Consider the following 25,272-nt stretch of genomic DNA (forward strand, 5'->3'; position numbering starts at 1 on the left):
CGTGCTCAGCGGTTGCTTTGCCGGCTGGCTTGCTGGATGTCGCTATGATTAATGATCAAATTAAACATCTGCTGTCCGGCGCTAATGAGTACAACGGGAATATGAGTAGTGTGAAAGAAAAAAAGCGTACACATAACAACAAAAATAACAAAAACAAATTAGCGAAAGTAATAGCAAAAGCAATACAGAAACCCCTTCAGTAGTCAGCAGACAGTAGTGACATAACTGATGGGATGCGATTGACTTAATGGTCATGCAGCTGGGCAGCTCAACAGCTGCTGAAATGATATGTGGTATTGTATATACTTTCATACAGAGACAGCTGGTTTTAGTGACGTTTGCAATATCACTTTTTCGCATTTTCATACGCAACTTGCCTAAAATAGCTTTGAATTAAAGTCGTAAAGCATATCATCATTCCTAATTCATCTTGTTGTAGTCCCAGATGTCATTAAACCTGTGTATTCGCTTCTGTAATTATTAGCAGATTATTTGCAGTCTACTAAATTGCATGGCTCATTTTGGCTTTTATGAGAGTAATTAATTTGAAATAATATATAATTTTACATATCTCAGAAAGTCCACAAATAAGGTTGGGGAGAAATTGTGCGTGGAAACTCGAATTCATGTAATGCCATCCTTATATTTGACTTCAACTGGCATTCATTCTAATAACTGCTGAATTCAATTTTGATATTTTAATTTTTAAAGCGTATACGTTTTTGGATCCTCAAATTTATATTTTAATACTCTGATACTGTCTATATTTTATGATTCATTGAAAAGGAAATTCAATATCAAATCCATCAGTTTTCAGGTTAAGAGAAAATGTCGTCTATATGTATTGGTGCATATAAAATCGATTATGATCATTCTAGGAAATTCGACACATTAACAGACTTTCTTTGAACTTCGGGGAGGACTAGCTAAATTTTTATAAGTCCAAGGTCGAAACATAGGCGAACTTTTGCATTAAGCCACCAAAAGAATTATCAACAACTGATATCTATCGCATATGTAGATTTGCAATGATTTAAAGACTCATTATCGACAATTAGGTGAAGATTTTTGTACTCTAGCAAAAAGTTGCTAAAAGAGTATAATAGTTTTGTCCACCTAACGGTTTGTTGTAAGTCCTAAAACTAAAAGAGTCAGATATAGGGTTATATATACCAAATTGATCAGGATGCCTGTCTGTCCGTCCGTCTGTCCATCCGTCCGTGCATGCTGAAAATTGAGTAAAAATTGAGATATCTTGTTGAAACTTGGTACATAAGAAGGTTGTGTTCGATGATCGAGACGATCGAAATCGAACCACTGCCACGCCCACAAAATGGCTATAACGGAAAACCTATAAAGAGCCATAAATTAAGCTATGAAAGTAAAATTTGGTACAAAGGATCGTACTAGGATGGGCCATATTTGGCTGTAATTTTTTTGTAGACGTGTGCGTGAATCCACCCCTATTAAGTTTTTTGTACATATCTCGTTAACTACTAAAGCTATAGCAAGGAAAACCACCAGAAACCTTAAATTTTAATATCAAGATGGTACAGAAGAGCTGCACTTAAAATGCTATACAAAATTTAAATGAGTGTATCTTCGCCCGCTTATAGATCAAAAACCATATCTCTGAACAATTCCAATGAAATGCGGTTAATAACATATTCCTGGCTTTCCAATGATATGTTATGGAAACAGGCCAAATCGGTTTACAACCACACCTACTTCCCATATACCAGAACTTTGTTGTTCGATCTGAATTGTTAACTTTACAATATATAAAGTAAGCAAGCACTATTGAAGCTATCGGAACAGAACTTTGAACAAATATTGTATTTATATGTATTTAATCGACCATAAGTCCCATACATCGAAGATGAGGAGCTCAGAACTTCCAACACATTTTTTACTGAAAATATAGGTAAATCTCTCAGATATTTAGAATAGAATATTCAAAGGGAATAGTTTTCTTCTAATAATATATCTCTGTGCCAAAAATGAGTGAAATCGTGTAATAACTTTCCAAACGGTCGTATAAAGTACTTTGACAGAATTTCACTAGTTGTTCGCCTCGGCGTATACGTAACTTTTACAAGTATCAATATTTTCGTTGATTTTCAACAGGATACCCTAGAGGTCTAATCAATATGATTGCATATCCGTTACAAAAATATTTATATACCTGAGACTTGAATACATAAAATTCTGAGCATATAAAATACAAAAATCTGAACCTTTTTACCAAAATGTTAACTTCACTTCAATCAAAAAGTACTCAAAAAACGAAATGCCTTTCGTTTTTCTAAGTGTACAGCAGCCAACCAATCAATTCTCTGCTGACATTTTATTACATTTGGCATAAAAATTAGCCACTGCGGTTATCGCCATAATCTTTTAGCACATTTGGCCTTCTTCAAATGTGGCTGTCAATAACGCCCACACGCACACTCATAAATATGTGAATACGAGTACATACAGACAGATATGATAAAGATAACTGTACTCAAAGCAGTTATCCATGAGTATAATGCGCGTATTTATAACGCTGCTGTCAGTTTGCTTGCCAACTGGGGGGTAAATGGGCGAGTGTTTGAGTGGGGAGTGTATGTGAATGCCTTTTAATATGTGGCTGATAGGCAAATCAATGAGCTCATTTGACTGCAATTATAAACGACAAAGGCTAGCTGTTATAATGCTGCCAACAGCAGTGACAAACGGATTGAAAGCTAAATGCAAATGTCGGTATATATATATATAGACATATATATAATAAATCAAAATGCATAAAAAATTGCGATTAGATTACAATTAAAAGCTTTGGAGAACAAAGCAAGGGGGCATTTTGATAAACTAACAAATGAATCGTCCAAATGGCAAACAAATAACAATCGCATTCTAATAAATCACACTCAAAACGACACTTTTTTGCATACATTTCCTCGGACTACACCCACCCTCCCCTTTCTTTTTTGTATTAAACCTCCACTTTCTATTGTTTTTGTCTGCTGTGAAGTGTTTATTACTCGACTAGCTGGGATTATGCTTGAGGAATGAGTGATTATTTGCGCATTTATCTAATTGAAGTGCGTTTTATGTATTGGCGAGTTGCCTTTTCTCCGCGCTGGAGACTCACATTCATTGCTTCTTTAACTCGTAAATGCTTTATTAATGAGACCCGCGTTCATTGTATGGTGTGATGAATGCGTAAAACCCGCATTGTTGGCAGACGGCGAAATGGGCAAACGCATTCGGTTGTTAATGAAATGGAAAGCGTGTAATTAATATGTGTTTAATTTACTGTGTGATAAGAAGGAGATTGGTAGCTTTTGTGTGAGTAGTAAAATGTCGGAGATTATTACTTGAAGAATGCTTTGCAAGTTGTAAACAAGATGATGCTACACATATATGGCGTAGGACCTCATTAATTAGTAATTATTTGTGAAAAGATATGAGGGTAAGGAAAGAGATAAGAGTTCAACAGGTATATGGTACGCTCTTATACCTATCGATTACCAATAAGAAGTTCGCGGTTAAGAACAAAAGCTGGTAAGAGGGGCTTTTATATACAGTTTACGATTCTCTTCAACGGTCTTCTCCTTCTGTTTAATATAATTGGTAGGTATTGTCCGAAAAGTAAATTTTCATATTTATCTTTAATACTTTTTGCCATATTTTAACATTTTGGCTTGAACGAGATTAGAATTAAACAAGAAAAAACGTAAACTTCGGCTGTACCGAAGCTAATATACCCTTCACAGGTGCATTTCTTTTAGTAACTATGTGTTTAAGCAAATCTAAAGACGTAAGAAAAAATAAGGAAAAAAAAGAAAACATTTTACTAATTATTTTTAGTTGGGTTGTTTGCTAGAAACATTAAGGTTATATAGTTAACCGATCTGAACGATTTCTTCGGAGATTATATTATTACTTTAAGCAGTAATCCATCAAATTTCGTGAAGATACCACGTCAATTGCGAAAATTTGCCATACAAGCCATTGATTCCGATCGTTCGGTTTGTATGGCAGCTACATATATTCTATAGTGAACCGATCTGACCAATTTTTTCGGAGATTAAATTATTTTTATGAGCAATAACTCACACCAAAATTTCGTGAAGATATGTAGTAAAATGCGGAAGTTTTCCATACAAGTCCTTGATTCCGATCGTTCAGTTTGTATGGCAGCTATATAATATAGTGGTCCGATATCGGCAGTTCCGACAAATGAGCAGCTTCTTGAAGAGAAAATAACATCTGCAAACTTTCAAAACGATATCTTAAAAACTGAAGGACTAGTTCGTATATATACAGTCAGACGGACATGGCTAAATCGACTCAGTTCAACATACTGATCATTTATATATATATTTTATAGGGCCTACGACGCTTCCTTCTGGGTGTTACAAACTTCGTTACAAACTTAATATACCCTGTTCAGGGTATAAAAATACGCGAGTGAGGTTACCCCTGAAAACATTCAATCTTGACATCTATTATTTATAACCCTTTGTGGTTCTCCGAATTTGTGGTCAAAACTACGGAATATATAAGCTTAAAGAGGATACCTTAAAGAAAACAGCAAACATCAATTAACCTTAAAAAAGTTTTGGTACCATATGAAGAATAAAAGCAGATATTGATTGGCTGTTTCACAAATGAGTCAACACGTATCGCAAGTTTTGCCTCAGAGATCTCTCCACTCTCTTGGACATCGGATACTATTGTAAACGTCAACGCAGTTATAGAACTATACATAATTGAGAAGAGTGTCAACTCCGGAATCATTGAACATCTTACAAAAATGAACTGTTTTCTCTTTAAAGAGGTCTTTAGGGATCAGTAGATTTATCTCCATCATCGATTTTTTTTAAAGGCCTTGATATATACATATTGAAACCGTCCATACACAAATCTGCTTAAAATCCTACATGGAGAACTGGAATGAACAGCTTGATGATACTGGCAGAGTTCGAAATATGCTATAATTGAATTTAAAGTTTATCAGAGATTCCGTAGTATTTAGGCTACACCTTACGACGTTGAACATTATAAAATTGAAGAGTGATCCTTAATGGTTCTAATTGTATCCGTACCTCTATTAAAATATTATAAAACATCTATATTTCTATAAAAAACATTCCCAAACATCGTATTTTATTCTCCTCCTTAAAACCATACACTTGTATTTGAACTCCTTATAATATTTCAGTTGAGTTGTTTGCATACTTAAATGCAGCTTTTCGAACCCCTTGTGAGAGATTTCACTGTGCGCCAAAGTACCAAGCTCAATGCACTCAGGCACGTAAACCCTATTACTTGTCCCAATATCCCTAAATTCCTTATTGAAATTTATTGCACAAAAGCGCGTATAAAGCAAGTGGATTGACAGGAAATAAGTAAAGTATAGTATTATAAATAAAAAGAGCGAAAAGCACGGAAAATTTAGAGCACGACGCGAAGCGCTTCCTGAATGCAGCTAAACATGTGGTGCTAAGTTTTAAATAGCAAAAGTTATATACAAACAGCACCAAATAATATATATACATATAAATTATGAGTGGTGAGTAGTACACAATAGAGATATGGTGACAATAAACAGTGGGACGAAGGGAAGAATTCTAAAATTTATTTTGTGCAAAAGAGGGTGAAAATGCTGTTTTTGCTCCAAAAATTCAGTAAATGTATTCATGTTCGGACGACAAGGAGCAAGGAGGTGAACAGTCCAATGGAGAATAAGCGCATATGAGAGAAAGTAAAGAGCTGTAGTTGAAAGTAGCTGTTCAAAAATTCTTGTAAATTTACTGAGTTTGTAGCAAGAGGAATAAAGGATTTGAATCTATGAATTTGAGCTTAGAAGTAAATAGTAATTGCGTAATACTTTTATGCTTTCTCACATTGATATTGATGTAGTATTGTACATACAAGTATGTACTATTGATACTACCAGCGAATTACTAACGAAACATGTTAGAGGCTAAAACATTGATTTTCCGAGAAGTCCTTTAATATTTCACTCAACTTTCAACAAGAATTTTACTAGGAAACTGTCAATGAATGCTTGGACGTGGAGGTTGTGTAGTTGGAAAATTGAATTCTATGCTCAGTGTGAGAAAGCAGTCCGAAGATAGATGGACAAAGGAGCTATTTATAAACTCAAAGAGACTACAAAATGCAGTTGGCTCATAAAGGCTCTTATATGATCTTAGAAAATCGTCAATATTCTCTGTTATCCTCTGGTCCTCCAAGGTTTTTGTAGATGTGAAATGAATGTGGAAGTATTTCTTAGAACCGATCTAAGATTTACAGTCGTCAATTCTCACTCAACCAATCTACCAAGTGGCCGATTTTATTCAGAGATTGTTGGTGAGAACTAGTCAACTGGTTTCATTTCACATTTTATAGAAAAGAACCGAGACCGAGACCAGGAAGAATCCAAAAAATTTACGTTATCTGCAGTTAGTGGAACGTTAGCTATAAATTCCGTCTACAAATATCTACAGAGGTATTTTTGAAGGAATATTATTCCAGATTAAGACAAAATATTGAATTTTAGGAGGTCTGTAACACCTCGAAGATGGTAAAGGCATATAGTTTATGGCTGCATATCTAATAAATAAACAATGAAGATTTCCGAACCATCCGAAGCTGGTTTACATAGTCGTAAGATGGCAAGGCCTCGGTTATCACAAAGGACCGTTTATATATAAGTTAAGGGAGTGCCATAAGGCTATCAATAGTACTAAGTTACTGCTCCAACAACAATAGTTTCAATCCAACGGATTCATTTAAGTCAAGTTCAGAGGGATCTCAACTAGTATAAAAAAGTGAATATATAATTTTAAGCGAAGTTTATTGGCTTTATCTCAAGTTGATCAATATATAATGGACTCAGAATAAAACACAAAGTAAATGTCAGGATACATACATATGTGGAAATGTCTCTAGTATTTTTCACCACTTTTTCATTGACAATACGACAATTTATTTGCTACCTCATCGGCAATATACGCCCGTCTCAATGCAGCGACAATTTTTTCGACCAACGGTGTTCTGTTTGCCCTTGCACAAACCACTCAAGCGCGATTTGATTTATTTCAAAATAAATGCGCAAATCAAGCGTCGAACTGGTCGAACTGAATATCCATATGTATGTTAAGGGTGTTCTTTTAAGAATCATGGAAATGAATTCAAAATGAAAAGGAGGAAAATTCATGAAATATTGATAAGGGGAAAGAAATTATAAGAAACCACTGTGGAGAGTAACTTTTTCCTCAACTAACGAAGCCTAGAGAGTGTCTTCCACATTGTTTCAATTATGCTGACCATAAATGTCAAATACATATGTTCAATTTGACAGTTGGTTTGACAGCTATTCTCTACGGGAATCTCTACCACCAAACCAAACACCCTATATATTTAAATTTCTGTGGAAAAGTGCAGTCATTCACGTATATTCGCAGTTTCGGACTCCAACTGCATAGTTGAATAAAGAAAATTCCATTTGCCCAGCAATTTTGTGCTCACTCACTTACTCACTCGTTCATTCGCAAAGGCTATGAGTGGATAAAAAAATTGTAATTCTATTACACTTGCTACGATTACAACTGGAACAATTTACTTTTACTGCTGCTCAAAGCGTTTCAGTGTTTCTTTGTGTCTGCCTTTTCTACTACCTCTGCTACTGTTGTTGTTGCTTGCAACATAGTGATTTCTCAAATGTTGATTGATGCACTGCCATCAACGGTAGCAGAGCAAACGAAATGTCAAAAATTTCTTTTTCCAGCAATTCGATGACATTTTCAAAAGAATTTGGGTGAAACAAAAAAGTACTTACATATGTATGTACCGTTATACTTCTATAGTACATAAAATTGAAAGTAGATATAAAATTACTTGTCGAAAATGTTTTTTGGCACATTGCCAACTATTTCAAGAAATGATAAAAATGAGAAAAATTAAACTAAAGTGTTGCAAGGAAGCTGCAAGAACCAAGCTAAGGAATATCCTTTATATACTTTCTAGAGAGAAGTGCTTAAAGAGCACATCAGCACTTGCAGCAGGCAGTTCATCAAGTCAGCTAGTAGTCATCACAGTGCAATAAGCTGCGAGTTTGTATGTGAGATCATTATTTGGTTGTCGACAATTCTTTGGATTTCCATCAACACAGACAAATAATAGTTCTGCGCTGAAAAAATGAGAAAAAGCTCTCTCTTCTACCTTATAATACCGCGGTAATACACCAGTACATCTGAAATGTAATACCTGACTGCACTAACACTCCACAAAAACCCACCCAACTCATCTCGCATCATTTTGCATTTCACTATTTTGATACCAAATTCACGCTGCACCACTCATCATCAGACATCATTTCGTTTTTATCTGTACGTTCTGTTTGCACGAGTATTTTAATCAAAAATCACTTTGAACCGTGAGCACCTGTGTGCAATGTGGCAAATTTATGCGCGTCTCTTTTCTATGATTGAAATCGATACAGAAAACATCTAAATAACAGGTACGTGGCTTTGGAGTCTCGTAAAAACAAAACTAAATTATTTGGCTGAGAAATACTTGAATTTCATTTTAATGGTGCGTAACCCCTGCCAAAAATTGCTATAAAACCGCTACATAAAATTGAGTAAACATAAGTGATTGGTTCAAATGGATAATATTTAAAAAAAATTAGGAGTCTTTCTTCAAAGCTGGGCTAGGGTAGGTAATATTGATTATAATTTTGATATAGCTTTAAAAAAGTTATGAATTTGTGAGATATTGTTTTAATATTGGTTTAGGAAATATATCAGCTAGAGAGTAGCAGTTATTAGAATCAGCTGGGTTTCGCACCCACGATCCACCCAATAACAGTTGTTTATCCAAACTACTCAACTATGGAGATAGTAATTGTAGTAATTTGTCTTAAAGAAGGTTTGGCAGCTTGGACTGAACTTTGGGTTAACGGGCATGGTCATTTATCTGGAATTATTGTGACCCTCTGATATGTATATCTGTTTTGTCTCTTTTTTGAAGAAGTTTCTGAGATGCGCGTGGAATCTCCTTACTCTATTTTCTAATATGAAAGTGGTTACCACATACTATGTTTAGATCGGAGTTGGAAATAATTTCCTTGAACCTACTGTATCTCGTAACATGATCCCTTTACTAGATCAGTATTTATTTATTTAAGAAGGATAGTAGTCTTTAAATTCTTTATCAAATCTTAGCTAATTGAATGGGTTTCTCCGGAAAATCCTTTATATTTAGTTCGACACAGGACAAGAGATCTTCTGAAATAGCTCTTCATCCGAATTTCCGGTAGTGTTAAAGTCAAAATGAATATATCTCAAATGAGCTTTTCGTATGTTTTCCAATTTTGGCTAACGAAACGTCATCGGGTCGTTAGTGTGGTGCACAGTTACATTTACTTCCTACGTAGAACTTGGTTTCCTATCAATAGTAAAAAGTAAAACCAATTTAAATTCACGTCAGCTAAAATGAATAGCTTCCAGGAAATATTCAGAATTTGTACACGGTAAGGCTTAATAGATTTTCTCTTGAAAGCGTGTGATGTCAAAATAGCTCTACACAGTTTGAATGAAAATTTTCTCTTGTTCGATATTTTCCTTGACAAAAAGATCGTTTACTATTACGATTAAAGTGTCTTTACTATTCCTTAACGAAAGAATCAATGAAAATCCCACTGCTTTCTTAGTAGTAGTAGTGTTGAGCGATATTTCAATGTCGGTGATTTTTTCACTGAAAAATTGCATATAGCAACTGCGATCAAATTTTGTAAACAGCAGTGAATTACAATCGCAATGGCGGTTCAATAATTCGAGATCGATTACAGCAGTTCAATATTTGGAATTCGATCACAGTAGCTATAGAAGTTTAGTGCTTTTGTTTGATCACAGCATTATAAAAATTTGGGTCCGGTCACAACAGTTCAGTGATTTTGATTCGATCACTGTAGCAATAGTAGTTCAGTGATTGATCACAGTAGCAATTTTAGTTGCGATTTCGATAATTGTGAGTACGGTGATTTCATTAATTGTGATTATAAAAACAGGTAAATTGTTAAAATTAAGAAATATGAAAATGTGATGAATTAGAAAAAATTTTGGACACAAAGCAATACAAAATCACAGTGATTTAAAAATGACAATATCGCTCATCACTAACCGGAATTGATCTCAATCTCTATTCCTTCGCAATGTAATTTATATAAAAGCACATAATTTAGTAGAAAATTTAAAGTACTTTGGTTTCAAAATTTATACTGGATATACATATATATAAACAACTGTGGAATTATATTAAAATAGCCTAAGTCGACTGAAGTAAGCCTGAGCATTCTGATTTGTTCTAAATATCTACATAGGTAGTTTTCTTTGTCGATTCTAAGAAATTGTTTGATATAAAAGTCATTACTAAGTCTCAGACATTAAAGTCATTAAATATTATTTAAATCAAGTGCTTTTTAGCTTAAGTCGACTTAAGCCATTTTATCTGTCATTTATTTTTGATATTTATCATAATGACGCGGGATTATCATCAAAATGTTTGTACTCCTGTTTCGCTTTCGGAATATCAGTTTATTATAATTTTATTACAAATGATAAAGATAAATTTATCTGCAGTTATCGCTCATTATCTTATCAATAATCAAAGAGCGTAAAGCCGCTGAAGTTGCCAGTTATAATATGTTTACGTGACTACACTTATTAAAGAAATTCCAAATATTTACTGTTTGTGGGAAAAATTGTCTATATTTATAAGGATAAAAAATAAGACTGATAAAAAACTAAAACTTGAAAGGTTTAAAAAATACCTTACCCTTACGTTCAATTGGTAGCTGGTTCGTTGAATTTATTTTGTTTTTGTAACTTGAAGTCAATATAATTGTTAAATACTTTAATTTTTTTTATAATTCACGGATTTTTTGATATATTTTATTTTTTTCTTTAATTTTTTTTTTTAATATTTTGAAAATTTTAACGTGTCTCTGGTTAATTAACTTGTTCAAACACCTTGATTCTTAATATTTTATTAACATTGCATCCTCGAGTATTTCAAATCCGTTCGAGCACTTGATGACAAATCATTTTAATAAATTTTCATCTTCACTTCAACTTCACTTCCACTTTTCGAAATTCGCTTTCACTTTTCAAAATAACTTCTGACACAAATCCTCAAAAGCAACACTCTCATTTGAACGCACGCTGGCACACCACTTGTTGTGCGGCGCTATATCGCTTACCTTTTGAGAGTTTGTTTTGCTATCACACTTGAGTGTTTACAATTTTCCTGAAACGAAAGTAATTTGGACACCTTCACACGCACCGACGTCCTTTTGCCGACTACGCATCTTGCAGCCGGCAAATTGGCCAAATTGCTGTCACGCAACACCCAACTGTCAACCGGCGCCGAGCCAGACAGTCGGCCGAGCTAAAGCAACAGCAATACGAATGGCTTTAACAGTCAATGGTCTCCTAACAGTTTGCTGCACATGATTGCATTGCATTGAGTAACGTCTGTTAGTCGCATTCCAGTGGGTGGTGCCGTAGGGAGTTGGTGGTGTCAGTGGCACTTCCATGCTTCCAGTGAATAAACATTGCATTGCCAATGCTGTTATTAACAGCCGATGGCTATGTAATATTTACATTAACAGTGAGTTCATTGCGCTGGAATGTAGTTGGTTGGGTTTGAGGAGCTTTTCGGCGTTGAATGAATTAAAGGAGCTTTGTGTTGAGCTTTACGGCTGCAAAAGGAAGTTGGCGGTATTTGGTGACTGCAAGGATGCGCTACAAAAAAGGGTGGATCCGAAAATAATTAGAAATACTCGTTTGAGAAAGGAATACACAGATATTTGTTTTATATGTGTTGAAGTGCTTATCAAGGTAACTTTATTAAACATTGCACTCAAGTAGTGAAAATTCGTTAAAAAATATATATAATGGTCTGATCGAGTTAAACAGCTACGATTGTTGGTGTTATTGTTATAGAACCAGAAAGTATTGCCCAAAAAATTTAGATGAATGCTACTGAGTTCTATTCGTTCTGGTTAAGAAAACCCGACTCTCGTGGGAACGGGAAGGCTATAATACATATCAGTCATGTCGGTTCCTCAGGAAACGAGTCGGTACGTTGAGAACTTTCAATGTACGAATCAGACCAAATTTTGCATAATTTGGCAAATAAGAAACCAAGGTTTTCCTTCTTCGGATCCAACATTTGCAGATAGCTTGTCTGATTTCTTATCTAGAGTATATATACGGATACCTTCTCTAATTAGTCGAAATCATTCGAATCTCCATTTACAAAATTCCTGAGACCACTCTCGTCTATATTTAAAACTACGTCGTTTAGTGTTCCAAAGTAGGAGACCAAGATCGGATTTTGAATAATATCCCTGGTGGTTTCTACAGTATTTAAGTCGGTAGGTCTTCGTATGGGAGTAAATAACTTCTGAATGGGGTACTTTAGGTGCTCAGATATTATTATTCGACAAGCTATATTCGTTATCCTTACCTTTCTGGGCAGTTTTCTTCGTAGAAGGATTTTTTCAAACATTCAAAGATATAACAGAGCTCTACATAAGATATAGTCAAAGAAAAAGTTGCCACTACTCCTTTAATTTAACGGTCGGACAACGAAATAGCTTGATGCTATTGATAAAGAGGTCAGACATTGCTTTCCAGCCTCAGTTATTGGTGTGAATATATACCTCTCTGAAGAAGTTGTAACTTCGGAACAGCGTGTCTTCTTTTAACTTGATGATTGCCCGACTGCTTGAAATGGTCTGGTAGCCTGATGCTGGAGTTGATAGATGAGCTCCCGATATAAGACTCCCGATTCCACATTGGCCTACTACTACTGAATTTAATTTTTTCAGAGTTTAGACCCCGAAATCTAATATGAAACAATTTTAGTCGACCTTAAAGTGAAGTTGATTGATATTACTAATAACATAAAGATATCAAGAGCGCAGGTTGGACGTAAATTCTTGTCCTAAGTGAGAGCAGCAGGAGCTATCAATCGCCGAGTTCACAGTGTCTCAAGTTCAAATCAATGAAAACGATGATAAAATTGGATTGGAGAAATTAGGCTACTTTAAACTGCTTCCGCAACCATTCTGTTTTTCGAATCTACTTCCCGTTTTCCTCATTCAGAACTCCAAAAACTACTTGCTTGAAAGAAAAGCGTCAATGAAGAAATAGCCGCCTGAGGCAGTGTGTCCTTGGATACATATTAGTAACTATGTAGCTTACGGCGTTATTAAATATTTCTCAAAATACATAAATATGCAAATAAAGCATAAAGTTTACATTTACAAATTGTAAATTCCCACATTTAATCATTGAGCCATTTAACCAGCCCACCCATGCGATCAAAGTTTAGAAACCCCGTCGTTTGGTAATAATTTTTGGCACATAATTACTGCCGCAAATAACAAGCTAATGCATATTGCTTATGGTAGTGTAATACGTAATTTGCAAATAATTGCAAAGCCACAGAGACACCCCCTAACACTCCTAACACACACACACACAGAGCAAAATTCAACAAAACACTTCTACAAATCATTATTATTAAATACATTTAATGAATGAAAAATCTATTTGCGCGTATTAAATGTTAATTAATGGCTGACATTGATGGCTTTTGGTGGGATAAAATCGGTTTTAGTTATGACGTCGGTTACGCCGACACACCCTATCTCCCTCTGCATTTATGAGTGCGCGTTGTAAACAGTTATTGCGCAACAACATTGTATGTGCGCGCGCGTATTATATTTTAATTGATAGTTGTTGAGCGTTTTAGGCGTAAATAAATGCATAAATTTTGCATAATGAATAAATGGAATAAAATCGTAATGAGTGCGAAAGCAATTTGCAGCTACGCCAAAGCATTAATTTGTTTACCATTAAAGTGAATATCAATGAGTACGCAAATGTATACACAAAGGAATCTAGTATTAATTAATTTTCCGTTACATTTTGGTGGTAAGAGCTTTTAAATATGAGGTAGCTAGGCAATTGTTTGTCAGTTGAGAGCACAGAGTGGATTACCCTTTCATTAGGTATCAATAATTTCATGGTGGGATAAGTGTGTTGTTGTGGTTGTTATAAATGTTGTTGTATTCATAATTAGCGAAATTGCTATAGTATTGAACAGTTTTTAGACGAGTACTCATCTGTATCGTTCCGATTGGTAACAGTTCTTTGGTTTGGAATCAGCTTACACTCATCTTTCATTCATTTAATGAAGAAATCAAAAACTATGCATACGTGTACTTATTAATTATGTACAATACTCTAACCTAACATTTCTAATATAAATAAAAACCTAAAGTTATCTTATCTTACGCTCTTTAACTTAATCTATCTACACTTAACTCAACTCAACCTAACCCAACCCGACCTAGGCTAACTCAATTTAACTTAATCTTGAAATCAAAATCTCCTGTCGCATTTATTAAAAGTACTTCTGAACTTAATATAGCTTCCTAACCTAACCATGCCAGACCTAAACTAACCTAACATAAGAGTACCTCATTGGTTTTTAGATGTCTCTAGCGATTTAACTCGTTGAAACTTGAGACAGTACACTTGTCTAATATAATCTAACCTAACCTCAAAAAAGCATGTACTTTCATTCTTGTTCTCCTATCTCAAAGGTACTTTCTGATATAGTTGGAACAGTTTCTCAAAAACAGCAAAAATTATTTTGTCAGTCATTTTCGAAAAATAGCACTATGAATCTAGTATATACCCTCGTATAATTTCTTTCTATAGATAGATAGATAGATGATGATGAGCACCACGACCAGTGGTCTATTTTGCCCTCAACAAGCCTACAACGACTCTATTAGTCCCAGCACCCTGACAAATTCCAGGATGGCGTCCAGGCGTTTCCTGAGCTGCAGTGATCTGGGTATATACCCACCAATATCCTTAGTTTCTTTAGAGGTTTATTAAGTACTTAAATCTGAAACTGATAGTATGGGGATCCACTGTCAGAAAAGGTTCTGGACTCGTCGGTGTAGTTGCAGCAGCTGTACGAGTTAGCTCGTCTACAATTTCGTTCCCTTATATCCCTTTTTGTCCCGGCATCCACATGAGCTGAACTCTATTATTCGTTGATAGGTAGTTAAGCCTATCTACGCACTCTCTGACCAAGCGGCACTTCGTTTCATATGATGAAAGCGCTTTTAGAGCCGCTTGGTTGTAGCTCATGATGGCAACCTGCGCTGGATATTTATCTCAGCGCACGGGTTTATTGCATACACTTCTGTCTGGAAATTGCTTGGAAAAGCACCCATTGGCACAGATCTATCCATAGTTTTAACCTTACATCGGGGGCCTTCACACTGTTTTTTTTTTTTTTTTTTTTTTTTGATATTCCTCCACTTCATGGAGCGGTCTGATTTTGATGAGAATAACATTTAATCGTTCCCGAAATCTTAACTAGTTCAATTTTTTGTGGACGTCGTAAAAATTAAACTTCGGAATAAATAGAGTTTCTCTGTAGAGTATATGTGTTAGAAAATAGCTTCGCTAAAATAAATGCTACTCAGAAGAGATATGTGTTTCAGACTGGTTGAATTCCTGATATAAATATTAGATTCTTTTATTGATGTTTATTTCATTCGAAGGAAATATGATCAAGTTCTTTGGGTCAGACATCTCTACATTTCCATCGGAATGCCCCAGCATTCACATTAGCGCACAGTATTCTCATATCGTCTCGAAAAGGTCTTATGTTCCTGATATCCCGAATAAATGGCTATAGATCCAGATCCAGACTAACAATTTTAGTATATTTTTCTTTTTATATGATGAACAACAATAATACAATTATTATTATACAAAATAAAAGAGCACCAGCTGCAGTGGCTTTTGGCTCTTTAGTATTTATAGTCGACAATGGAGGTTAATGCTAATTATCTTTGTATGTTTTGGATTTAAATTTGGAGTTCAAATTGTGGGGAGCTTGTTTAATCGGTTCCTGACCAGTTCAACGAAGGAAATTATGAATTGAAGTTGGTTTTCTCGACGAATTGATTTCGTTTGCAGCTATAGTTGTTGAGTAAGGTTGTCTCCAAACAAGTTTTTATTTTCTCGTAACCAGCTATTGTATAAAGCATAAAATTGGTAGAAATATATTCAGATACTTTTCTTAAGGGTTAAATTTATATAAAACCAATTTAAAGTGAAACTGTAATATGAGCAACTGTATAACCTAGACATACATATATGAATATGTTAATATTTCCAATCCAAAAAAAAATAAATTCTATCGAAAATTCTAAAAATACCCGCAAACTAATTAAATTAGTGTGTGAAACATTTTGGCGCCGCCACCTTGTTCATCATTCATCAGCGTGGGCGACACTTGACATGCGTGCAGCAAAGTACATGTATTTAGCAGTTGGACAATGCATGCCACCAATGCACACATCCACACAAATATAAATACATATACATTTGCATATAATAACATTTGGTAGAGTGCATAATTTTTAAGTCCCTCTAGTCTGAAATGTTTCGAGCATTTTCATTATCCCACACACTAATACGATTTGTAGTTTGTGGCCGGCGTTCGTTGTGCATAAGTGCATGCCGCCACATATATGAGTGGGTGCGTTTTGCAACGCGTCCGTGTTAATTGGATATTTAAATATGATGGATATGTGACGCTGTTGTTGCATGTCTGCGGTGTTTTAAGTTGCGTGGAAATCTTTATGTTCTGCATTAATTAGTGTCTATTCATGTTTTTAGTTAACTAGACTGGCTTTTTATGTATTTAAGTGAGTTTGAGTTTGTCTGAACTGCAGTTGCTTAAATATTTATGAAATCAAATTTTAAATAATTTAAGCACAAATACAAACATAATTATATATATGCCCCATAGACTGTTGTCTTCGTTCTTGATGCTTCGGTACTAGATCATTGGAAGGCCACGATGAGGTAAATATTTATGAATTTATTAATTGTAGTCGAGTGAAAACCTTAGCTCTTTATAATTTCTCGATAAGATTTTCAAAAATATTTCTCCAAAATATATCTCTCATCGTTTGAAACCTCGAAAAATGTCTTTGTACTTTGGTAGGATTCGTTATACTGATAATTGGTAGATTGTTTATATTCGGGCACAAATCCACTCTTATAAGATCTAATTATTTAGATCGTTTGTGGTCAGTATTTGTTCAATGTACTGAGGGATTGTGGTGTTCCCTTCAGATTTTGAGTTTCTCACTACTTATTTCGACTACTTTGGTTGTCTCATATCTTCCATCAAATCGAATGATCCTGATACGATCCTTAATCCTTAATGATCCTTAATTTAATTGTTTAAATCCGACTTATGTAATGCGGCAGACTAGATCGTAATATTGACAGATTGAGTTCGGCCGCAGTATATTTCAATGAAAAAGATAAAAAATATGTTTCAAAAACTTTAGATGAAGGCATTATTTTTATATCCCCTTTATGAAGAAATTCAGGAACTCTGAGTCGCTGATTTTTTAAACTATTTAGTCTGACTCTTTTTGTTCTTTTTAAAGCTTCGATCAAATGATATATTACATAGTGAATGACAATCCTTTAAAATACTTTAAATTACACCTACTTCTAAGTGCTGCTTTGAGGAAATATATCGACATTGGTGGCTGAATAGACGTTTCAGACGGTACCTTAATTTAGTCAATTAGTAAATTGACGCTATACATAATTAGACAATTAGTTAATTGAATAAATTTTTCTCTATATTTATTCAGAAAAAAAATTTTGTGACTAAATATTATTCTAAATTTACGCAGACAATTAGCTAATAGACTAAATTTTTTTTATAGGTATGTATGTAGAAAATTTGCTGATTTTTAGACAATTAGAGAATTAGTTACTTGACTGAATTTTCTTTTGACTAAGTATATCGGAAATTTGCTAATTGACTGAATTTTATTTTATGGTATGTAGCTAATTTAATTAAATTATAGATAGACAATTAGTAAATTGACTACATTTTCTTTATGTTTATAAAAGGTATACATAATCCCACGTCATTGAAATTATTTTCTGTGTATTGCTATTTAGTGCGACATTTAGTGACCTTGGTATTATCCGTGATTGACCTTCGCCATGCATTTGCAGTCATTTCAATTAACTGATGGTTGGCTAATTAATAAAATTATATAAGCAATTTGCATATTTGCACACAACTGACTGACACAAATTAAATAGTTAATAAACACCCCACGGCTTTGCTTTAACCCTATCTAATCATAATACAAAAAAAGGCAATTACGTCATATAGAAAATTAATTTATTAGTGATAAGTCACTGCGGTTGCCAAATGATAACGCCATTAATGGATTGCCTGACAATTATAGTAAACACACTCATATATTGCGGCACATTTAATATGCAACTAACGGCAGCACGGCGTGAATGTCACATTTACGCGAGTAGACAAAGTAAATAAAAAATGTGATTGCACAAATAGAAATACCAACAGTCAAGTGCAATGCAAAAAATAATTAAATTTATTTATTATCAGGTAGGTGGTAGATGTTGTTATTGTTGTCGTGTCATTTGAGGAAAGCACGCAACTTTCACTTTTTTATGCGGTTGAAGTATTCGAGCTTTATATTGAAGCATATTTGTTTGTGTACCTTTATCCGGCAGCTATTTCACCACAAACGTTTCACTTCGGCCGTTAAATATTTTCATAAACAAGCGCAAATTCACTAAAGTGAAAATTGAGTTATTTACCGTTATGCTTTGCCAAACGCTTTTTTTCCGGTGACAAATTGATTTATGAGCGCCAAAAGCTCCAAGCAAGCCAACCAAAACCGACTACCGACCGTCGGAGGCGACAAGCATTGGCGTTGTGGAACCGAGAAAAAATAAATGACACACACAGACAAACATATAACGGAATTTCTACATTTGCAACCGCAACTAAGTGATTTGGCTACATGCTCCACAACTTTATTTGCTAACTGGATAGCTTTAACGATCGCCTCGGTGTAGGGATTTTCACACAGTTTTCATGTGTTTGCTTTTGCTTTCCAATAATTTTTATGCGTTTTACTCTACTATTTGCCTTTGGCAGCCAACAGATACTCAATTAGTATATATACGTGGTTTCTACACGGATCTATTTGTTTGTGGGCGTTGCAGTTAGACGAGAATTGTTGACTTGGCAAACCTGCAAATGAAATGTAATAAAATTTATTGCCTCACCGGTGGAATATTTCAACTGTACAACTACCTAACTGCTTGTGAAGGTGTCGTTGGTACAAGAAAATTTTGTCTATCGCCTTTTTTTCGTGTGAACTCTACTACACTCCTCAACAGGTTAGCTTTAATATGCCCTTGAGCTTGGCTTGAAGGTTGCCAAAATATGCTACTGCAAAGTGAATGAGCTGACGGTATAAAGGTAATTGGATTATAACACAATTCTACAAAAACGGATTAGATATTAGATATGAAAGGACGCGATAGGTACCTCTTGCTGATGCCGGCTTCTTCGTTATAGGGCTCAAGAAGATAAAGGATTACCGACTGGTTTCCAACTCGATGGTATTTGGATACCTCTCTAGCTTCCGCGCACTCGGCTGTCCGGGCTCAGTTACAAATCGGATAACGAAATAGCCTAATGCTATGGATAAAAATGTCCGAAATTCCTTGCCAGTCTCAGTTATGGGAGTGAATGTATGTATACCACTCTGAAGAAGTTGATAAAGAGCTCGCGGCACAGGACACCATCCCATATTCCTTTTGAGCTTCGATCCATCCGAGAGAACTCACCACCGCTCTTCTCGAACCCCTTCGTCGGCAAATATGTCACAGTCTAATGCGAGAAGAAGAAACCACCAGGAGTATGTTCCTTGACGCAGTTGTCCATCAGGTATTTCGGAGTAGCTGAGAATTTCAGAATTTTGCCAATGAGAATCCCTCTTTGAGCTCGTTCCATCTGATTATCGGCTATGGTTTTCCGAAGCATATTAATAAAGAGTTTTTCTGAAAACTTTGTGAGTGGATAAACAGTCTTTCTTTATAGATTTTTTAGTCAAGCAATCATCACTTCAAAAAGCACTTTCATTTGGTATATTTAGCTTTTTGTTTATTCGTCAAGTTTCAAAAACCATTAACAGTCGCAAAAAATTAATGGTTATTCCAAAAAATCATCTCGCCAACTTTGACATAATTAACACCAGATGACTTTAAACGATTTTGACCACAAACTGCAATCATCAAAGAAAAATAGCCATCAGTGACCACATCATTCACAAATAAGCTTCTTCGTATTAATACTCAGTGGTATAAATATCAAAAAGACAGGAAATGTACCAGTTGACAACTGAAATTGAAGTAGTCTGAAAAGAAAAATTTTTATAACTAAGGGTAGGGTCTGAAAGCGACCATACGTAAGTCTATATTTGTCGATAAAAATAACAAAGAATCTGTACAAAATTCAGAATAAAATTCTTACTGGTACTGGGATGACTGGGACTCTTCAACTGAACTAGTACTTTTTCAAATAGTTTGTTAGTAGTCTGAAATTGGTATATTCCTGACAGAAATCTGACAGTTAACAATCTAGAATAATACTTCTTTAAATTATCAGTTGTTTGTCTCGAAAAATAAAAACGGCCGACCAGTTCTGCTTGCGATTTGGACTATTTGGATCTTAATTTATAACTTGTTCATATCACTGCTGGGTTTTTATAGCACACAGCTGACTTTGCGAGCATTATTTCAATATGTGACTTGCAACATGTGTATAAAAATAAAAAAAGCTGGAAAAATGAAAAAAAAATAAACTAAAATATTTCAAGCCAAAAACAAATTAAAGTGTTGTCAAAATAAGTGCATATTTTAGTACAAATCTGGCACGCTTTAATGTCAGAGAGTTTTAAATCGGCAAAGAAAAAAATAAATGCAAACAGTAAAATGCACAATATTTAATAAAAAATGAAGTCATCAATCCAGAGCAAAGTTGTATGTAGTACAATATTCGAGTAAATTGAAATTTTTATTTTGTACATAAATAATTCCTTGCGGCTTAATTTTGCTCGGCTTGTGCAGATATTTCAACTTCAATTTCCATGTTGTGAATTAATTATTTTTTCTGTTTTGCGCCATATTGTTAATGAACATATTGTACGTGAAATGAGCACTGTGACAGCATGTGAAAGCAAACATAAATGTTAATATAAATGTCAAGTGGTAGAAAACAAGTTAATAAATGAAGAAATAATAAGAAAGAAAGGATGAGGTAGGAGCAGAATGGATATAATTCCTTACGGAAAACACGTTTCTTAAAATTGACTTTCATGCAATTTTTTAATTCTGCCTAACAGTACCATCTTAAAGCTAGGTCCAAAGTGCTACTGAAGTCAAATATGGTGGAAAGCCAAGGCATCATTCGCGATCGATACAAATTCAACCAGCTTTTCGAAGAGGAGACGGGTTCAGTTGACTTAAGTAGTCAGACCACGACCGCTGAATAATGTTCCGCATCTATTAGAGTGATTTGAAATTCTTTTTTTCCGTTTCATTTTCATAAGAGACACATAGGTTGTTAAAAACATGTAAGAAAGCGTTATTTAATGGTATAAACGATGGGATGGGTGACTGAAGAGTTAACGACTGGCTGACTAATCTATTCTTGGTGACTTTGTTATTCTTCATTGCACTATGTTGGACTAAGGGTTGGTTGCCCCCAAGAGTTTTTCAGTTTGATATGATATTTGTATTGAATCCAAACCCTAAGATTATGAAAGGTGATCCATTTCGAGGTTCCCTACATTTGTACAGAAAAAACACAGAAATTTTCAAACCCGTTGAGTCAGAAATGGGTCTCATCGCTGAATAGAATTTGGGCCGAAAACGTCAGGAGCCCATAAAGCGAATCGATATCGCTTGGAAAGATCGAGCAGCTTCAGTTCTTGCACGAGCTATATTTAGTACGCTTTCAATTTAAGATCTCGACTTGAAATGAGCAAAGTCAGTCTGAGTGGTTGCGGACCACGCCGAATCGACTCTCCACGTCCTTAGTATAAACTCCCAGCTACGGTTGCTATGTTTCTTCACTCCTTAGTCTATTTCCAGGGCTCATCCTGGGAGAGAGCTAAGAAGGCCTCGGTTGCCTTATATTGTTGCAGAGGCGCCATCGAAAAAAGATGGGGTCTCTCATATAAGGTGGTTTTCTGGCTATATGAAACTATAGTCAAGCCGATTATGTTCTGTGGGATTTTCGTGTGGTGGAAGTCTCTGGAAAAGGCTTCACTAGCCAATAGACTTACGAGCGGATCTCGTAAGTATGAGTGGCGCTCTCCGAATGATACCAACCTTGGCACTTAACGCCTTACTGCACATAGTACCCGTGGATATAGATGGACGGTGCTTGGCCGCGAAAGCTGCCTTTAGACAGGGAGTATCCGAGTTTTCAGATGAGTGCTTGCCTGGGCATTCAAGTATCCTCACACACTTCAACTTCATCCCGAGGTCATTGGATCACCTCCATGCCGCCGAGCTCAGCCCTGGCAACAATTTCTCTGCTCTTATTCCCTCAAGGGATGTATGGGCGGGAAGTAGTCGTTGGAGGCGAGGCGCGGTGAGCTTCTTCACAGATGGGTCGAAGTTGACGGGGGAGTTTACCGTCGGGAGCTTCGCATCAACCTTAGTTTCAGGCTTCCCGATTACTGCATCGGTTTTCAAGCGGAATTGGCTGCTATTAAAGCAGCGACGGATATACGGCTGCAAAGCGCAATAACCTTTAGGGAGGTGGCGATCCACTTGGATAGTAGAGCGGCGATACCAGCCCTGAGTTCATTAACCATGCGCTCAAGGTTGGTTAAGGAATGCCTATCCTCACTGTCGGTGGCATCGATATACTTTTCAATTAGATTAGTCTGGGTTTCTGGCCACTGCGGAATCGCGGGGAATTGTAAGGCCGACGAGCTTGCAAGGTCAGGAACGACGGACCCACTATTAGAAGCATGGAATCATGTAGGAGCTCCATTGTCCTACTGGGTTTCGGCTGAGCTGGGTAGGCGCCAACACTTGCTTAGTCGCAAGATCCTTCTGGCCTAAGTTAAACCGCGGTGGGTCTACTGAACTTTTCGCCCTCAGTAAACCTTACCTCTCCTTAGTCGTAGGGGTTCTTACTGGCCATTGCCCCATTGGGATACACGCTGTAAGGTTAAAAATCTTACCGGATGCTAGCTGTAGAAGCTGCATGGAGGAGGGTGAGGTGGAATCGTCTAATCACTTTCTTCTGGATTGTCCGCATTTGCGAGATCAAGAAAGAGATTTCTTGGATCGCACTTTTTAGAACAGGCTCGCGAAATAGCGAATATAGAAATAAAAAATCTCTGCAGATTTGTAGTAGATTCAGGGCGCTTTGTCGACTCCTAATTGTTAATCTAGGGGGGAACCAGGCTTCACAAAGGACTATATTTCAAAGTCTACGTGTGTTTTCCCTTTGGGAAACAGCCTTACAACCTAACCTAACCTAGTCTATTTGGTCGAATATTATGCATTAATGAATGCTGCCAATACTTCGATTTTTATGGTAAAGTAATTTTGAGACTTTGTTCTTGCTGTAAAGCTTTCTCTCAATCCTTCCTGACCTTACAAAGTTAAGAAAATGTTTAAGTCCCTTCTTTGCTCAGGTTAGAAAGCCTATAGATATCAGATAAATCGGGAGATCTGTGCTGAAATTGAGATTTTGAACATGTAGACAAATAACTTGCTCTTGGTACTTTGATCTACTTTCCGAACAAGAGTCGTCTGATTGGTAGAGTTGTTAATAGGATGAAAGTATCATAAAGTTTTTTAAATAAAGAAATTTCAACTTACAAGAGATAGATGATTTAATTCAAACTCTTGCTCTTGCAAACACGGTTATGTCTACTTGGATCGCAAAGCAATTATTGACCGTGAGTCGTCTGTACTGTAATCTTTAAGAGTCCTGAATACTCCAATTAAGAGAAAATAAATAGAAGATAAAACAATTGACTGAAGATAAACGATTGCTCGTCCGGTAAATCCTACCGGGATGTTAGACTAAATATTTAAATCCACAATAAATGAGTTAGAAAATATATTATGAATCAAAAAAGTTTGCTTGATTTGCCTTATATAACGAAAATTTTCGCTTTAGATCGGTAATATACTAAAAGTTAATGATATTTTAAAATATATTTGCTCTATCTAGTAAAATTTATTTTAAAATTTCCTGAAACCAAACCACTGTGCCGCATTCACGACCGGCATCGCTGCCAAATGTGTCAAAATGCTGATGTATTGTCATAAAATATGTTTTTGTAAATATACAGTTGAAGAACAGCGCGGAAAAAGAGTGAAAATGACAGCAACTACAACAGCAAAAAGAAATACAAAAATCTGAAAACAGAAAGAGATGAATCAGCAACAGCAAATGATGCAACAAACAATAGCAACGAAGAGCGAATCACTTGTTGCCACTTGCTGTGTTGTGTTGATGATGTTGTTGTTGTTTGTTGTTAGCAATTGATTGCTAGCAAGAATGACATGAAAATATATGTAAGCAGGCAGACATACTCGTGTATGCTGTGTGTATGTGAAAATTTATTGCGAATTTCCCCTCAACGCTCACTTAATGCCCCCTCTCTCGACGCGTGAGTGCAATGACTCTTGTTTATGGTGGTGTCTATAAATAAATCAAAGACATATGGTAGCACTGAAAAATTATATTTTTTTATTTTACAAGAACAACAATTTCCTAGACAGTAAGAACTGCGTGCAAATAAGCTAGAGTGTGAAAAAAGAATAAACAAGTGTATTGGCCACATCTGCCATCACTTGCCGGTGTCAATCTACAATTTGACAGTGTCGAGTGTCAACGCACCGTCACAACCAAGTGCCGGCTTCCTCTACCAACCACCAGCACCATGCTCACATCTCTGCCCTTCGCCGTCAGCTAGAGTGGTCTTTCACGCTTCACGCGAATTCGCGGCGATCGCATTGCATTTGATTGACAGTTACGTTAGCGTTGAGGAATTCGCAAAAATTATGGCAATGAGTGGAAATGGTCGTTGCTGCTGGCAGACGGCAATGATGTGTCTTCTTTACTGCATACAACACGCATTTTTCGTGATTTTTTTGGATTTATGTCGACTCTTACATTTTTAGTTGGCTGTGTTTTGCAAAGACGATTTAAATGAAATATGCAATGCACTAACGAGCGCTTTCTTCTCGCCAATGGATTATTTGT

At 35.7% G+C, this 25,272-nt stretch overlaps 2 protein-coding genes across 6 annotated transcripts in view; one reads left to right on the plus strand and one right to left on the minus strand.

Annotated features, from left to right (window-relative positions):
* Window positions 1-11,448, minus strand: part of LOC105215272 (somatostatin receptor type 2) — a 38,115-nt gene extending 26,667 nt beyond the window's left edge. The window contains exon 1 of one of the 2 annotated variants that reach the window (XM_029042243.2): window positions 11,261-11,448. The gene's annotated coding sequence lies outside the window, so the exon portion shown is untranslated. Of the gene's footprint in view, window positions 1-10,836 lie in introns of both variants that reach the window. The other variant, XM_011189099.3, reaches the window with a different exon arrangement.
* LOC105215215 (somatostatin receptor type 5-like) overlaps window positions 1-25,272 on the plus strand; it is a 343,708-nt gene that overhangs the window by 94,807 nt on the left and 223,629 nt on the right. The gene's annotated exons all lie outside the window — the stretch shown is intronic.

The sequence above is a fragment of the Zeugodacus cucurbitae genome, chromosome 4 (genome assembly GCF_028554725.1).
Source record: "Zeugodacus cucurbitae isolate PBARC_wt_2022May chromosome 4, idZeuCucr1.2, whole genome shotgun sequence".
Classification (NCBI taxonomy): Eukaryota; Metazoa; Arthropoda; class Insecta; order Diptera; family Tephritidae; genus Zeugodacus; species Zeugodacus cucurbitae.